The sequence below is a fragment of the Myotis daubentonii genome, chromosome 1, assembly GCF_963259705.1.
Source record: "Myotis daubentonii chromosome 1, mMyoDau2.1, whole genome shotgun sequence".
NCBI classification, from domain to species: Eukaryota; Metazoa; Chordata; class Mammalia; order Chiroptera; family Vespertilionidae; genus Myotis; species Myotis daubentonii.
In genome coordinates this window covers 199,019,547-199,025,257 of record NC_081840.1, presented here as the reverse complement: position 1 = coordinate 199,025,257, position 5,711 = coordinate 199,019,547, and the positions used below count along the sequence as shown (strand labels likewise).

The 5,711-nt window shown below is 47.2% G+C and overlaps 1 pseudogene; it reads left to right on the top strand.

Annotated features, from left to right (window-relative positions):
* The first annotated feature begins 3,616 nt into the window (after nt 1–3,616).
* LOC132227403 (heat shock factor-binding protein 1-like) lies at nt 3,617–3,910 on the top strand (annotated as a pseudogene).
* The last annotated feature ends 1,801 nt before the right edge of the window (nt 3,911–5,711 follow it).

The following is a 5,711-nucleotide window of genomic DNA, read 5'->3' as shown; positions in this document are numbered from 1 at the left end:
TCGGACCTGCGAGGGTGTGGGGGTGAGGGAGGGGCGGGAGGGGAGGACAGGAAGAGGAGGAAGAACGTGGAAGGGAGGAGGGGAGGGAGCGTCAGGAAAGGATGGGTTGGGGGGAGCCTGGGAAGAATGGGGGAAGGGAAGTAAAGTATGCTGCTAGGCTAGCCCCCTATCGCCTCCTTCCCCTCCCCCTCCCCACAGAGGATGGGAGGGAATGATTAAGGGGAGGACCTCTCCCTGCAACAAACAAGACCCTTGTCGGAGCCCTGGGGCACAACCTTGAGGGCTGTCAGTCAACCCCTTTTTCTTTGGCATCTCCTCTGTCCCAGGGTGTTTTGGAGGCGGAACTCAGCAAAAGAATCCCTGCTCTCAAGCAGCTTTCTCCTGTAGGTGTTGGGGATGGGGTGACACAGGGAACTCCAAAACAACAGAATCAATACAGTAGTTTCTAAAGCGTTAGAAAATGGTGGGGAAAGGGGGAGACTTTGCATTGGGAAGTCAGGAAAGGCCTTTCAGAGGTGACATTTTTAAAAATCTTTATTGTTGTAAGTATTACATACTAGAGGCCTGGTGCACGAAATTCATGCATGGGTAGAGTCCCTAGGCCTGGCCGGTGATCAGGGCCAATTGGGGCCTTCCAGCTGCCAACACGGGCCTTCCTTCATTCCGCACCGCCCCCTGGTGGTTAGCACACATCATAGCGAGTGATGGAACTCCTGGCTTCCTGGTCGAACTCCCAAGGGGACACTTTGCATATTAGCCTTTTATATATATAGATATCTCCCCCATGGCCCTCCCCCCCCCCCGCAATTACCCCCTTCTAGACCTTCCCCGGCCTTCACCACATTGTTGTCTATGTCCACGCATTATGCATATATGCATACAAGTTCTTTAGTTGATTTCTTCCCTCTCACCACCCCACCTTCTCACCCTTCTACCCCCCCAACCCCCCAACCCCCCTCCCCAGCCCTTCCTGCTTTCCCTCTGAGATTCCATGGTCTGTTCCATGCTTCTATGTCTCTGGATTTATTTTGCTCAACAGTTTATTTTGTTCATTAGATTCCACATATAAGTGAGATTATATGATGCTTGTCTTGCTCTGGCTGGCTTATTTTGCTTAGCATAATACTCTCCAGGTCCCTCCATGCTGTCTCAGAGGGTAAGAGATCCTTCTTTTTCACAGCTGCACAGTATCAGAAGTGACATCTGAGCTGAAAGCTGATGCATGAGAAGAAGGAAGCTTGGTGAAGACCTTGGGACAAGAAGTACAGGCCCAAAGAAAAGCAAGTGCAGAGAACCGGAGGCAGGAGCCAACTCAGTGTTTCAACTGGAGCCCTGAATGGAGGGGGAGAGGGGGCAGGAGACCAGACTGCAAAGCCAAGTTCATGTGTGGCTGGGTAGGCCATGATAAGGGCTTTGGATTTTTTCTAGTTGAAGCGACAAATCAGTGGAGGACTTTAATCAAGGGGATGCCCTGATCTGACTTCTTTTTTAATAGATTGGATGAAGAATGGACAGGAGATAGATGTGTTAGGGCAGCGGTTCTCAACCTGTGGATCGCGACCCCTTTGGGGGTCGAACAACCCTTTCACAGCTGTCGCTTAAGACCATCGGAAAACACATATATAATTACACTAGGGGCCCGGTGCACGAAATTCATGCACTGGGTGTGTGTGGGGGGGAGTGTCCCTCAGCCCAGCCTGCCCCCTCTCACATACTGGGAGCCCTCAGGCATTGACCCCCATCACCCTCCAATCGCAGGATCGGCCCCTTGCCCAGGCCTGACACCTCTGACAGAGGCATCAGGCCTGGGCAGGGAACCCTCATTTCCCCCCATCACTGGTTCTGCCCCCAGCCCAGGCCTGATGCCTCTGGCCCAGGCATCAGGCCTGGGCAGGGGACCCCCAGACCCCTCCAATTGCTGGCTCTGCCCCTTGCCCAGGCCTGATGCCTCAGCCAGGGGCGTAGACCCCCATCACCCTCTGATCGCCTGATCGGCCCCTTGCCCAGGCCTGATGCCTCCGCCAGAGGTGTCAGGCTTGGACAGGGGACCCCCAACTCCCCCCGATCACTGGCTCTGGCCCCCGCCCAGGCCTGAGGCCTCTGGCCCAGGAATCATGCCTGGGCAGGGGACCCCCATCTCCCTCTGATTGCTTGCTCCACCCCCCGCCCAAGCCTGACGCCTGTGACCCAGGCTTCAGGCCTGGGCAAGGGGACCATCATATTCCCCCAATCCCCGGCTCAGCCCCCCACCCAAGCCTGATGCCTCGGCCAGAGGAGTTGACCCTCATCACCCTCCGATCACCAATCACTGGATCGGCCCCTTGCCCAGGCCTGAGGCCTCCGGCAGAGGTGTCAGGTCTGGGCAGGGGACCCCCAGCTCCCCGCGGTTGCAGGCTCCGCCCCTGCCCAGGCCTAACGCCTCTGGCTGAGGCGTCCGGTTCGGGCAGCAGGGACCCGCAGCTGCAGCAGCCCTGCGATCATGGGCTCCCCTTTAGGCCCAGGCAAGGGACCCCTAGCTCCCGGGACTGCCAGCTTCGACCGTGTCCAGCCCCCATCGCTGGCTCCACCCCTACTTCCTGCTATCACTGGCCAGGGCAGAAAAGGCGCCTGATTCTCCGATCATGGCTGGGGGGCAGGGCAAAGGCGGCCCCCCAGCTCTTAGCTCCCCCCTGGGTTTCAGATCACTGTCAGTGGCAGGGGGCTTCTTCCTGCTTTCCCTTTCCCCTCCCTACATTGTGCCTACATATGCAAATTAACCGCCATCTTGTTGGCAGTTAACTGCCAATCTTAGTTGGCAGTTAATTTGCATATAGCCCTGATTAGCCAATGAAAAGGGTATCGTTGTACGCCAATTACCATTTTTCTCTTTTATTAGTGTAGATATTGTTTTTGTGATTAATCACTATGCTTTAATTATGTTCAATTTGTAACAATGAAATTGGGGGTCACCACAACATGAGAAACTGTATTAAAAGGTCGCGGCATTGGGAAGGTTGAGAACCACTGTGTTAGGGAGATAAATTAGGTGGCTTTTGCAGTGATCCAGGCAAGAGATGAGGGCATATGTAAAGAAGGCACTTATTCTGTTCCTAAGTAACTAGGCACTTGCTCCTAACTCAGGTCACATTAGCTATTGTGTTGTCACAGAGCCAAATATCTCCAGCCTGTTCTAGCAAGTGACATGGTCTATTTCTCTGACTTTTGTGTCCCTAGTGCCTAGCACTGTGCCTGACACAAGCTCAGAAAATGCTGGCTGAATAAGTGAATCCTTAAAATGTTAAACTGACATCACAATAAGAAAATAGACCAAAAAGAGGAAGACATCAGATCCAGAGAGTAGGAATTCCAACTTAAGGGAGAAGCAAAGGGAATTAGTACGCAGCAGTACAACAGTCCTAGAGTTCAGCTGGTCCATAGTGGAACAAGCAAGAGGCTCCGAGAGATAGTTTCTAGAGGATGACATAGCTGGACTATGAAATGTGTCTTACAGTAACTGAGATGAGAAATTGATTAGTAACAAATTCAAAGAAAACCAGGTAGGCTAGGGTGTCTGCACTGACAAATGGGAGTGTAGGTGATGGTCTGAGACTTCCCTGCCAAGCTGGAAACCAGGGAAATGGCAGAGACTGACCAAAAGACCAGGCAGGGTCTCACCTCAGTGATGCAGACACGCCTGCAACGGATGCAAGATAAATTTCAGACCATGTCTAACCAGGTCATTGGAAAAACTGCTGATGTGAGTACTCACATTGATGATGTAGAGAGGAAAACATTGCAGATCTCATGACCCAGGTTGGGTGGAACAACTGGAAAGTGAAAACAAGATACCTGCTACACAGAAGAGTTGAAGGTTGTTCATTTACACTGAAATCTGGAACATTGTTTTTACAAGTCAAAAGAAGATCAAATGGCTTTTGCAACTAACTACTATGTACAGACATATTTTATTTTATAAAGTGCGCATTCTTCTTATCACTTACTGTATAGTTCGATTATAGAGTGATTTTTCCCCCCAGTTTTCTGAGCATGGTAACTTTACATCCTGGATGTTGGGCACTTGTGCTATTAGATATTAAACACTAAAACTTTGGTGGTGTCTGTGTGAAATTGTCAAATTTTTTAATGATTTTTATGAAGTCATTTTTTAAACATTCCTTTCGCTTATTGATTTGAAAGAGAAACACGTCAATTTGTTGTTCCACTCATTTATGCATTTATCGGCTGGTTTTTGTATATGCCCAACTGAGATACGGCACACCCAACCTTGGCAAAATGGACGGTGCTCTAACCAATGAGCTACCTGGCCAAGGCTCTCTCATTCCTTTTGTATGTAGTAGTTACTGTTTGATAAAAGTTGCTGTGTAATTTTTTTTCTATTAGACATATAGTAGATCCTTCCATTAAAATTAGACTGTGCGGTAAGACATTTATAGAGTTTAGGGTCCTTTAATTCTCAACGCAGAGTGACTGTTGAGCTAACACCAAATAGTGTGTTGGTGATACATTTCAAATTGCTAAAAACATTTAAAAATTGCTTATTCAGAAATACCTGGCACTACTATGTTGCAAAAACTCAGACTTGAGTGGAGATTTTATGTCTAAGTCCCTGAGGTCAGATGCTAAAGTAATGAAGAGTAGCCACTGCCACTTTAATGTGAAAATCTTTAAGTACAGAAAATGACAGAATTGCCTAGCAGCAGTTCTCAACCTGTGGGTCACGAACAATGAAAATACATCCTGCATATCAGATATTTACATTATGACTCATAACAGTAGCAACGAAAATAATTTTATGGTTGGGGGTCACCACAACATGAGGAATTGTATTAAAGGGTCACGGCATTAGGAAGGCTGAGAACCACTGGGCCCTAATGTAATGAGGCATTCATTAGAGTTTTGCATGAGATTTGAATACTTCAGTAGGACCCTACATTGTTCATCTAAAATAGTTACCATAGAAAACCTGGCAGCATTTTAAAACACAATTACTCCATCTTTTCTTTGAGCTACTAATTGGGGGGCGGGGGACACAGAAAAGGAAAAGAGACCATATTAAGTTTGTGCCTGATGCTTCGCTCGAAAACAATAACTTGCAGTAGGCTCAAGTTTTTAAGAAATTCTTTTTCTTTAAACTAGTCTATTTCTTTAAACTAGTCTATTTCTTTAAACTATTTCTTAAACCTAAATTCTTACCAAGTAACTTTTTTTACTGATTATAGAAGGCAAGGATAATAACTCTTGCCACTCAAAAATGTCGTGTCAGGGGTGCTAAGTATTGACTGTGAAGGAGATCCATGTAATTATCCCAGCAATACTATATGGGGGGGAGGGGGGATGGAAAAGTTAAGGAATGGTACTGTGCTTCATAGAGAAAAACCCTTCACAAACACAGTATTTGTGTTGTTTTTTTAAGAAGTTTCCTATATCACCAGTCTTTAATGTATTGCAAACATTGAATGATATTAAGGGGAAAAAGGAAACTAAGAAAAATTAAGAGGATAGTTATTGGCTTCCAGAAAAACAAAGTTCAGTAATATAAATATCAATAACTGATTTAATCAAACTTATGATTAATTATTTAAGAAGAATGGGAGAGGAAATGTACATAAGGGTAGTGGGAGCGAAGGGAGGTGAGAACGAGTTGAATATTTCTTAGTGAAAACCAAGGGATGAAAATCTAACCTGAACAACCAAGAAGAGGCATTTATTCA